At 33.3% G+C, this 12,869-nt stretch overlaps 1 non-coding gene across 1 annotated transcript; it reads right to left on the bottom strand.

Moving 5' to 3' along the window:
* Positions 1-12,529: 12,529 nt before the first annotated feature.
* On the bottom strand, positions 12,530-12,603 carry TRNAI-GAU (transfer RNA isoleucine (anticodon GAU)). Its single transcript has one exon. It is a non-coding gene; the product is annotated as a tRNA-Ile (tRNA).
* Between the last annotated feature and the right edge of the window lie 266 nt (positions 12,604-12,869).

Here is a 12,869-nt window from a genome sequence, read left to right as displayed (position 1 = left end):
CTTATTTGATTAATCACCCATACTTCATACCAATGTCATCTTGAGGGAGACTTTGCCTCTCTCAATTTAGATGCTGTTCTTACTGTACTCAAGTTTCAACTCATACCCAGAAAAGACACTAATGCTACACTCATCTACTATATGAGCTCCAATCTTTATTGACCCATTAATGACTTTTGAACAGAACGATGGAGGAAGGAAGGAAGGAAGGAAAGAAAAAGAAAGAGAGAGAGAGAGAGAGAGAGAGAGAGAGAGAGAGAGAGAGAGAGAGAGAGAGAGAGAGAGAAAGAAAGAAAGAAAGAAAGAAAGAAAGAAAGAAAGAAAGAAAGAAAGAAAGAAAGAAAGAAAGAAAGAATGAAAATCTATCAAATAGGAAAAAACAATATCAAAGATGAAAAATTCTTGATTGGCCTTATAAGCAGACTGGGCAGAAGTGAAGAAATAATCAGTGCATGTTAAGATAGATCAATATACTTTATTCAAGGTATAACACAAGAGGGAAAAACATTTAAAGAAGAGAATAATAGAACTGTGGGACAATAGTATACATGTAATTGGAGTTCCAAACAGAGACGAAGAGAGATGATGGGGCAGAAGTAATATATGAAGAGATAAAGGGAAAGTATTTTTCAAAATTAATGAAAGACAAACCACAAATCCAAGAAGGCTGGAGAACATCAACAACCAGAATAAAGGAAAAACAAAACTAAAGCACACTTTGACATATCATAGTCAAGCTGCTAGAAAACCAAAGCCAAAGAGAAAATCTTGAAGACAGCCAGAGATAAAAGTAACTAGAGAAACAAAGATAAGAATTACAGCAGACTTTCATCTGAAATAGTGCAAACCAGAGACAAAGGAACATCTTCAAAATACTGAAAGAATAAAAGCTATCCACCCAGAACTCTATACCCAATGAAAATAACTTGCAAAATTGAAACTGAAAAAATATTTTTTCAAAGAAACAAAAAACAATTTATTTAAGATAGAACTTTATTACTACATTATAAGAAATCTTAAATTCCTTGAGGCAAAAGGAGGACAATATCACATGTAAATCTGGATCTACACAAAAAATGAAGTTAACCTGAAATAGGAAAAATGAGGGGAAATATAAAAGATATTTTTCTTATTTACATTTACTTTAAAAGTTACTTGACTTTGTAAAGCAAAAATATTAACAATATATTGTGTGGTTTATAACCAAAGAATATAAGAGGAAAAGGAAGTATACTGTTGTAAATTTCTTACAGCATACATGAAAATAGACTACAATAACTTGAAGATGCATTGTAAGCCCTCCCAAATTACTAAAAATAAAATCTTGGGAAAATGTTAAAGCTATTTACACTTATGAATACAGATGCATAATTTAAGAATGTACTTTAACAAACTAAATCCCAAATATACTTTAAAAATGTTACTAGCGAAGCACATTTAAGAGATGAAAGGATTATCAGTATTAGGAAATCTTTTAATATAAATTATCATGGGTGAAAAGCCTTATGACCATCTCTTGTAGACAGAAAGGATATTTCATAAAATTTAAAATCCAAATTTTAAATATTAAAATCGTCTTTATAGAACTGAAACATAAATATATTTCTTTAACATCATAGAATTATTTTAAACCTTCAAGCTGTTTAATTACAATACACTGGACTGGAAGCATTGCTTTGAGAGACAGGAATAGACTAGTATAGCCACAGCCTTGATTTTACATGGTTTTGAAAATGCTTACCAGTGAGACGAGAAAAAAAATGAGTCAATGTAATAATATCCTCAGATGAAACTATTATCTACTGGTACAAGAAAGAAATCATTACAAATATTTTAAAAGAAAATATCAAAAATTACCAATTTCAATATGCATATGTAAATAATAGTTCCCATATAAAACAAAAGGAAAAAACTGAAAATGCAATATAAATAAAATTCCTACTTGTAAGACCAAGAAATATATAAAGGTAAAAAATACAGAAAATACATAGAAATTATTACTTTAAATAAATTTGTCAGTGTTTCCTAAAAACTCATATCAATTTAATAAACTCAAAACTATAAAAATCTTTAAAATAGGCTTGATTAGGGGAGAAGTATTTTCCTACAAAATATTATAATATTTTATAAAGTTACAATAACAAAGCAGTATATTGTTGATGTGAAAACAAAGAGATTATTAAAATAGAATTGGAAATATAGAAAAAAAGCAAAGTATATTATGGGTAGAGTACATGATGAAATTTTCACTACTTTCATTTCAAATCAGGAATAACAAGTCTTTTTTCAATTAGATGGTAAAGTGACAAATGGGCAACTATTTGAGAAAATATAGATGTATATACAGTATGTACTCACACACAAATATATAACTGAAATTAAAGTGAATTCCATAAAAATTAAAATTTTCCATGGAGAAATGAAATCACAAAATATAAAGAAATTTTCCATGGCGAAATGAACTCTCAAAATATGAACAATAGTAAAAGATACTTAAACAATAGTAAAAGATACATTAACAATTATAATGTAAAAGACAGTGAGAAATTTCCTAAGTCTGATCATGCCAGAACTCTAAAGGAAGAAATGTTTAGAAGTGACCATGTGTTTAAAACATCTTTACTCCAAATTAAAGTAAATAAATAAATAAATATATAACAGGCTAATAAACCAATAGGAAAATGTTGCAATATATACCAAAAGATTATATTTCTTAATACCAAAAGATTATATTTTTTGATACATAGAATGTTCTTACACAACAATAAAAAACACACAAGCACCCAATAGAAAAATGGGAAAAGATATGAACAAACAATTCAAATGAATAACATTAGACATATATAAAATGTTACCGCAATAAAAACCAAGGAAATAGTAATTTAAAACTTATTTTTAAATTATCATATTGCAAAATACTAATGAAATAATGTTTGGGAGAGTGGATAGTTTCATATACAACTATCACATTGTAGTTTGTATAACTCTAGAGGTATTATGAAACCAAAAGCTTTGATACATTTCTTTACACCTCAAAATTCTGCTTTTAGGAATATTCCCTTCTAGCCAAGTGATTGGAGAAGTGCAAAGAAATGTATATATATAAGAAAATGACATTAATGATTTTGTAAGTAAATAGTAAAAATACTTAAAAAATAAATCCTCAGCTTTATTTCATCTCATGCAATCATAGGTCCTTCAAGAACCTGGAAAAAGGAAGTCTTTGTACATATACTTTTGATAATGGACATTTATTTGGGCTAAAAAATCTTCTCAGATAAATTTTTTATGCCAATTTTATGTACTGTACTCCTCTAGTTTCCTGCATTCCCATATGTACCTGTTCTGAATATACAACTATAGATATGTGAACACTGGAATGTGAAAAGCCTCTGACATAATTTCAAGTATATAAGCTTCATTAACTTGTATTGATTCTTTATTGAATTGTTGTTCCTTCAGCTTGAATGCCCGAGACGGATTTCAAGCAAATGCAGTAATAAATCAAGTGTTCTTCCTTGGGAAGAGGTGATGTTTTGCCTATTGTCAACTCTGGGTAAGTTCCATTACCATCTCTTTCTCTTTGTATGGAGTTTTGAGTTTGAAGTTGAGTTCGGAGTTGGAGTTTCTGTTTAAACATTTGATCAGTATTTTTTATAGTTCTGGTATCCTGAGTATTCTCAAGTAAATTTAATAGAGAAGATGGACTGAATTTGGGGATGCCAGTCTTCCCACAGTTGATAGGCAGCATGCATGATTATAAGCACTATCATACGTATACCAAATCCTATCAGAGAGTCTCATCTGCTGTACAGGTTGTCAGAGGTTGCTGGACTTTGGACAAAGTACTTGAACATTCTCCCTGACCCTTACTGTCTTAATGTAAGATGATGAATTTGATTGCAATAGATGGATTCCGTAAATAATCTCTTTCAATTCAAAATTAGTGCAATGGTTAACTCACGGACTTTGGATCAGACACACCTTTACTGGTATCCAATTTCCATTATTTAGTGGCTTGTGTAACCTTGGCAAAGTTACTTAACTTTAATCACTTCAGCTCTAAAATGAGTATAAAAAAAAGACTAATTTCTAGGCAAATTTGAGTAAGAATGCCTGTGAAACGTGTAGCCCAGTGCCTGATGCCTGAATTAAGTGATTAGGGTTCATCTTTGATTTTCTGGCATTTGCAACCCTTTTCTGTATTTGAGAAATGTCCTACTTTGTGAGTCTTAGAACACCTCCCACCACAGAAGCCAGCTATCAGTTTTTCTAGTCTCCCTTGTAGCTATACACAGGTCTGTGTGCTAAATGTTGCTAATCACATCACTGAATTAATTACTGGATAATAAAATAAAGGCCTATGTGGAGTTTACTTGACAAGGTTACGATAAAGGTAGACACTACACTTAATTTCCAGTGGACATTAAGGAAGCTTCCCTGTGATTTTTCAGCAGTGTCCTTCAATGTTTTATCTCTAATAAGCTTTTGATCCTTCTATAGATGATTTTATTTTCATTAAATACCCTCTTTTCCACTTAAATTAGCCAGCTTTTTTCTACTGTTTACAACTAAGAATGTAATTACAACTAGCATGTAATACTAGTCTTCAAATGGTGGTGGTGGTAGTTTTTAATAGTTTTAGTAGAAACTCATATTATACAAAAAGATGAATGACTAAATGTTGATAATTGTTGAAGCTGGAAGATGAGTATACAGAAGTTTATTGCACTATTCTGTCTTCTTTTACATGTTTTAAATTTTCCGTGATAATTAAAAAAACATGATATATATATATATATATATATATATATATACACACACACACACACACACACACACACACACACACACACGACAGAGACATGTGGTGACAGGAGGAAATAGTTTGATTTCTAACAGCTGCTTTACAGTTTTATTTTTGAAACCAAGTAAAAGAGATAGCTGCAAGAACCAACAAATTTCCAAATCAGGTTTTAATAAGCTTAATTTTTCTCTTAATATTGTGAGTATCTACTTGCCCCACCTAGAGGTTATAATCATAAACAATGTTAGGGGTAAGCAGAGACTTAAATTCTTCATCCCATCTTAATATATTAATCAGCAATAAGTCTTGTGTTTTAAACTTTAATCATGCAGTTTCTCCAAAGAATCATATTTTACATTAAAATGTATAGTGAAGCAGGATGAAAAATTAATAAATTACAAGTAACTTTTAAAAATTGTGTTAGGAATAGATACTGCTAATAAAATTATACTTTTGTAAAATGATCTACTTTGAAATATATACAGTATATATATATATATATACTGTACTAATCAATCTCTTCAAAGTTTTAAAGGTTGAATTTAATTATTGTAAAATGTTAAAATAATGTCAGGGATGTGCTTAGTAGTTAATGTTAGATCTATATACACATCTGGAGATATTGTTAATGCAAATAAGATGTTTTACCCACTAAAATGCATAGCAAGAAAAAATAGTGATGATATTTCAAGGTACAATTTGTCTATTTAATCATGAAGTGGAAGAGAATAAATCTAAACCAGTAACCAAACAGAAGGACAACTTGTACTGAATTACAAAGTAATATCATATATTATCATATTATCATATATTATATCATACATATTATCGTAATATTTTATGAGAGTATTGTTTCAGAAAAAGACTCCCTAAGCTACAGGAATATGACCAGAAGCTGAGGTTGAACATCAATGTTTAATAAGTGGAAATCACTTGTGTGGAAGTTACCCTTTTTGCACACCCTAATGATACCCTAATATTGGCAACAGATTTCACTGAATCGGTATAAATCTACAAATTCATTAAGAACTGTGAAATCATAAAATGTTCTACAAATTTAGGATGATGAGCCTCAGTCTTTATAATATAGAAACCCCCCCCATTTGTAAATAAATGTTGTTTGGAATAAAATAACCTCTAACAAACTCCAGAACCTTTAATATAAGTGTATTAAGAGTATCTTCACTTAGGATCTTTTTTTACTTTAAATATCCATATTGGTTTTGCTTCTTAAATGCAACTCAAATCTCTTCTCAATCTACTGTTAATGTTCTAGTACAGGTCCTTGTCATCTTTTGCCTCGATCAAAACAAACGCCATGTAGCCCATTTGCCTAATTATTATTTATCCATTTGCAGTTCTTCTTCATTTACCACAGTTTATTGATTCTAAGTACACAATTTTTCATATTTTAGCTTCTTTGAAATCAGAATACTTGTTACAATCACTGTCAGCCAGGTAACAGTCATGATGAGGTTATTAATATCTTTGCCCAAACATCAAGTGGCCCAGTGTCATAACTTGTGGATGTTAATAACTTAAGAAAAAACCAAACAAACCTAGGAATAATGGTAAAACAACTTTCATGAAGAGAAAGTCGAAAGTAATCTATCTTCATATGAATGACCTCAAACCTAGCTTTTGAGCACTAATGACTTTTAGTTATTTTATTAATTCTTTAAGAAATGTTGTATTACCAACATTCTTGTTGGCACAGAGCAAGATTTAGTAGTGAAATCATAGATGTTGACTACTCTGAGTTGAGAAAGGACTCAATATTTGTATACTCCATATGAAGAAGTTTTGAAAATACCTTAACCATTTTATTTACATTATGAATTCCATTTTTAATGTTTGCACAAAAGTGATAACTGATAAAAAATAATGTTTAATTAATTCTAAAATGGTTTTCAAAAAAATAGTTTTCAACAAATATAAAGTAATTATTTTAACTGATCAAGAAGCTTTGCTTTATTTAATAGCAGTGATTTTTTTTTTCTAGTGCACCTTAAAACATTTGGCATCTTCGTTTAGTAATTCAGTAATTATCTTGTCACCTTTCTAATTGGTTTACCTCTAATTAAGAAAACAATTGCCATTCAACATTCTCTGTTAACTATGAAATACAGTCACAACTCATAGCTAGCATGCAGTCATGTATAAATACAGTCATAGCATAATGGAGCCTGCTTTTGGTTGGGTTATCTACAAACAGAGACCAAAGCAGAATTCGTGCAAGTGATTTGCTGATGTGAGACTTTCAGGTGAAACCTGGGAGTGTATGGGGAACAGAATGTGCAGAAGAAGAATGAAGGTAAAAAAGCATGTTCAGCTGAATTCTATGTAAATTCTAGTCAAGATATGTGTCCGGCTGATCCTATAGGGAACTTGTGGTGACTCTGGACTATGTCAACAGAGTTAAGTTGACACTCGTTTTCTAGAATCCACTTCCCTCTATGGTTGGTCACAAGAGAAACATGCATGCAATTTGGGAGGCAGAAGTGAAGCAGAAGTCATTTTACTTGGAAGGTCCGTGAGGGGCACCACAGGCTGTTGCAGACTGCTCCCACTGTTGCGAATCTGTCGGCTCTTGGACTTTGCAGGAGGCAGCGGCTGGGTCCAGGGCGACTCCACCTCCCACTTTATCTCTTTCTTCAGTTTCTCTAAGTCCTGGGCCAGGTGAATGCGCAGCTCCATGGTGCAGGTCTCCAGCTTTATCTATACGGCAGCAACATCATTGCAATTGGAGGTAATGGGAGACAGACGGGGATTTCAGTCTGAGCTCATTGGTTCTAGTCTATCCACGAGTTCCGGTTGGCTCTGTGCACTCCCACTTTATGTCCACTTTTTCTTCCTAATGGCCATTATGCTGACTTGGCAACTTCAGTTCTTCCATCAATGCAGAAGCCACAGTGTTCCGTAGACTTCTTCCCCATCACTCATAATTGTATATGTCTAATGCCTTTATAAAATCACTTACTTCATATCACTACAAATGATCGTTCTCTGACCAAACCCTGCATGATACAGACTTCTAGAGCAAGAATGCTACCATAGATTTGTCCCATGACAAGGAGGCCCAGCTGTCTTTACTACCCCATGTGAGACATTAGCAATGGGCCACGCTCCAGGAGGGGACAAGTAACCTCCCAAGGGTTTCTGGCAAAATGACTTTTTGTGGATCAAGGCCAGGTGTCCTGAGAAGGATGCAGCAATGGGTTGTTGGTGGATCACACTAACAATAGCTGGGGGATCAGTCTGCCATCCAAGGGAGGAGATCTGAGCAGGGAACTGATAGCATCTACTACGAGGTCCTACAATATACCCTTTATGTAGTTTGTAGCCTCATTTCTTAACACTTCATATGGGCCCTAACTTTTTGTCTATTTTCTTAACATCCATTTCTTTTTATACTTCAGACCTAAATAGATTTTCTTCTCTTTCTGCCTGGAAAACTGCTATGCGACCTATAAGATTATTCTCCAATGTACCTTCCTCTGAGCTATCACATCACCTGTACATGCTTCTATCATAGTGATTATTTTATTTGCATTAGGGATATGTCTCTGATTTTTAGGTTGAGTGCTTGGTAACTACAGATTAGCTATTATTCAAAGTAGATGAGATTATCTTTGAAAGGTTAAATTGCTTTGTACCTTGGCTAATTGAAATTAGAATGCTAGCAGTATTGCATTTTAAAATCTTAATATTTATAATGTATGTGTACATTAAGACGATTCTAATTCAGCTGTGCACAAGTTATCATCTTCTTATGGGGAAAGTTAGAGCAAATGGAAATTAGGGGCATGCGGCCTAGAGTTACAGTCGATTTCTTTTTTGTTTTGTGTTTCTGTTGTTGTTTGTTCTTTTTCTTTTTTAATCAACACTCCAAATGAATGGCTCAACAGACAAATCACTTGCATTTCTGTGTGCTCATGAAAAAAATACATGGGAGGTTCATTTTCTCTCTTACATTTTTCTGATAAGCAGTTCTAGTTTCACTAGTATTTTCACATAATGTATTGTTAAAAATCACTAGAAGAAAAGAAAGTCAGTAGAAGAAAAGGTAGAAATATAGTTGAAGAACCAAATGCTTCTGACAATTATAGAGTCTGCAAATTTCTAGAATTGATGACAAAATTTTAAGACCAAATTAGAATCACATGTACTGCACTTTACAGAATCAGATTTTGGAACTGGCTTCTTACTCAGTGGTTAACAGAGAGATGTTTGGGGCATGAAAGCTCTAAACAGGTACTTCAAACAGGACAGCAGTTAATGAACAACTGGACTGAAGCATACAGGTTATAGAACCTGAAGATTTTTCCCCAGAGGATAGTGTCAGGAGAAAAAAACACTGCCAATGAAAGATATGAACAAGGAAATAACTGGAAAAAATGATCTAAGGGGGAGGGGAACAAGGGCAGAAAGGTCAACATAATATGCTGAAGATTAAAGACCACAAATTTTAAATCGTTCCCATGTAATATAAACTACATATTTTTCTAGTAATTAACACTAGCTGTTGCAACAATTCAAAATTATCAGTGCTTAACCCGATAGAGGTTTATTTCATGCTCTCCTTACAGTTTAATCAGGTTTGGCAGAAGATCTTCCCCACAATTCAGGAATCATGATTTCTTGCACCGGTGTTGCTACCATCTTTAATGGCTTCCGCAGAGCCCTCCTCTGGGTCTTCCCTCTTCCTTCAGCCAGTCAGGAGATCACTGAGTAAAGAATCTGCAGGGCATTTCATGACTTTTGATTTCTTCCCTGAAGCAATCACCTGACCCCAACCTAATTAAAATGGAGAGTGAGGTATGCAGTGTTCCTGTGTGTTTAGCAGGAGGACACAAATTCAATGCTGTGCATGTTGCTACTTTGTACCACTGTTGCTTTTAGGAGCTGAGCTGGGATTCTGTAGTCAGACTGCCTGAGTTCAAACTCTGACTATTTATCTGTTCTGAAACCAAGAGCAAATTAACTTTCCCTCAATGTCTCAGTTTCTTTATCTGTAAAATAGGGGTAAATAATGGAATCTACCTCCTAAGATTGTAATGAGGGTTAAATTAGTTACTGTACTGAAGTATTTATCTCAATACCTTTGCATATTAGCTCTAATTGAGTGGGGTTTTTTGCTCTTGATACTTATAATCTGCTAAAAGAAAATTAAAAGTAATAATTTCCAATTGGCATCTCTTAGAAGCATTTCATGCAAACACTACTGAGACTTACATGATCCTCCAGTGTAAACTAGAAGAATACTTTTGGGAAAATAAAATCCTACTAGACACTAGAAAAAAATGTTTGCAGATCCAAGTTTAACCCTCACCTCTCAGTGAGAATGAGAAGAGGAAATCAAGGAAGATAACTAAAATAGGGATGATTTTGGCTCTGTTCCTTTAATCACCTTCCTATTCTATCCTGGAGCCTCCTGGATATTCATACAATCATTATGTATTAGTGTTTCTCTAGATCGTGTTGGTTGCACTCGGCATTATAAGTCAAACTGGAAAAGGAAGGAGGATACAGCAATGCAAAAGGAAAACAGACAAAACTAGTCAAGGCTATATTTGAGACATCTGCACTTGATTGTAAGTACTTCAGAGACAAAGGGAAAATGGAAAGATACATTTACAACAGCAGAGGGTGAATGGGAATTTGAATGGGAAAAAATATGTACTTTGGTATATCTGAGTGTCCTTCTCGATTGGCCTCATCCTTTTTTTATTTGTTTTTAATCTTTTTACTTTTTTCCTATTTATGACCTATATACTCCTGACCCATTGGATTGTTGTATCACCACAAATAAATGTCACATTTTTCTAGTTTCATTCCCTCGTGCATACCATTTCCTCTACCAGACACGACTTAGTAGAGTTTTTACCAATCTGCACTGATGATGATAAGCCAGCTGCTGTCATAAATAAACCCCCAAAAATATCATAGTTCAAACACAAATTAATTGCTTGCTTAGGTGACAGTAGTCAGTAGGCAACTCTCTGGCTAAGTGGTCCTCTGTCACACAGTCATTCCGAAGGTTGGCAGCTTTTCCACATGTGGCCTCCAAGTCACCCCTAGGGGATCTTCTTTATTCCAATGAGGCAGAAGAAAGAGCATTAAGAAATTGATGTCCTAATAGGCCAGGTCTAACAGGGACACTTCTACTACTATTCCCCTTAAATTAGCTAGAACCAGTCATATAACAAAATTGCAAGGGTGTTGCAATGGTAGTTGAGATGTGTGCTCAGGAAAATGAGAATACTGGTTTTGGTAAACAGCTGTGGTAGTAATCTCTGACAAACCTACATTCAAAGTCCATGTCAGCAGATACCCCTTTTATAAAGCTTTTCCTGATTCCCCTTAGTTCTACTAAATTCCCTTGAATTGATCTAAGTCACCTATCTGGTTTGACCTGTATAAGACAGGGCTTTTGTTTGTTTCATACCGGATCTGTCCTTCACATTAGAGTGAATGTAAGTTCCTCTGAGGAAAACAACTGAGTGCTAATCATCTTTGTGTCTCTTCTAGTAATTAGTGCAGTATCTTATGCACTGCAAAGACACAATATTTTAATTTTTTTTAATTTAGTAGAAAGAAATAAATTCTTAAAAAATTAAAATCGTAAAAATCACAATTGGCAGCTTTATATAATTATTTATTTAGCTTTACGTAGGAGATTATTTCATGGTTTAGCATATACTCTAATAAAGATATATTTTAGAAAATGCATTCCAGACGTTAACAGTGATGGCATATCTATTACAGATGGAAAAGAACAAAAGGTGCCACTTACACAATCAACATACTGAAAATAATATAATGAAGGATCTTCTAAAGGACTGTGCTTGCTTCTCTCATATAATGAGGATAAAACAATTCACAAGAACAAAAGGACAGTTTTAGAATGAATGGTAAATGTACTAGAACTACTTAGTAAGGAAGGGAGTCATTATTGAAAGATGAAAGAGAAAGAAACAAATTTAAACAATAAGACTATACCCCTTGATTGTTTTCACATTTTTACTTTGAGTAGGTAGATGAGTTACAGAACTCAGCTTGATTCTATTAAGTATTTAAAGTAAAACTGTGGGAATAAAATTTTGAAAAAGTTTCTTAAAAAAATATGTCAGTATTGACTACAGCTGCAGGCTAATTAAGGAATTTCTTCATAGTGATAAGAAAGCTGGCTCATTCCCAATTCAGATTGATTATTCACCAAGACAGACAACATAATTGATGGCCACACAATACTATTAAGATATATATCAAGGAGTCTGTGAGGGAAAATTTGATAACTATAGTAAGATTGTCAATCCGTGGGAAAATATAGTCAGATCAGATCAGTTTTCAATTTTTTGTCTTTTGTAAAAAGATGTGTGGAATGATCAATTAATGGTGTACCACAAACGAAAGGTTGTTAAAAAATTAAAAGCTGCCTGCCTAGAGCATTGGTCATACTGATCCCATGTTTAAATCTTAAAATGGAGATGAAACACATACTGTAAAAATACTCTATTTTATTTCAAATATTGGGAGACTTATTGGATTTGTTTACTGTACTGGAATTCAGTTGTATTTAATATCGCTTGAAATAAGTACACTTTTGAAAATTTCATGTTATAGCCTTTGGCTATAGTAGGATTTGTTATTCTAAGAATAGAACAGAATTTAATTCTTTTTAAATTTAATTTAATTTTTTAAGGAGGGCACAGTTCACAGTGACCCATGCAGGGATTGAACCAGCAACCTTGGTGTTATCAGCACCACGCTCTAACCAACTGAGCTAACCGGCCACCCCCAGAATTTAATTTTTAAGAATAAAATAATCACATACATTGTCAAGCATATTATTACTTAGATTTGGATAAATTGCAGATCAGAATATATCCCAAAAATGTTAATAACGTTCCCCACTACTTCAATTAGTTTATAAATAGTTTAGCCAGATCCCACAACAGTAGCATTTGTAAGTGCTCTCTGTCTTACTTGGGGTGAACACAAGATCTAAAGCCTCTTTGGGATTAAAGGTCAGTATCATTATTTCTGACGAAGTAGATTC

This window comes from Rhinolophus ferrumequinum, chromosome 2 (genome assembly GCF_004115265.2).
Source record: "Rhinolophus ferrumequinum isolate MPI-CBG mRhiFer1 chromosome 2, mRhiFer1_v1.p, whole genome shotgun sequence".
NCBI classification, from domain to species: domain Eukaryota; kingdom Metazoa; phylum Chordata; class Mammalia; order Chiroptera; family Rhinolophidae; genus Rhinolophus; species Rhinolophus ferrumequinum.
The sequence above is the reverse complement of the archived record's forward strand: the minus strand, read 5'-3'. Positions and strand labels throughout refer to the sequence as shown.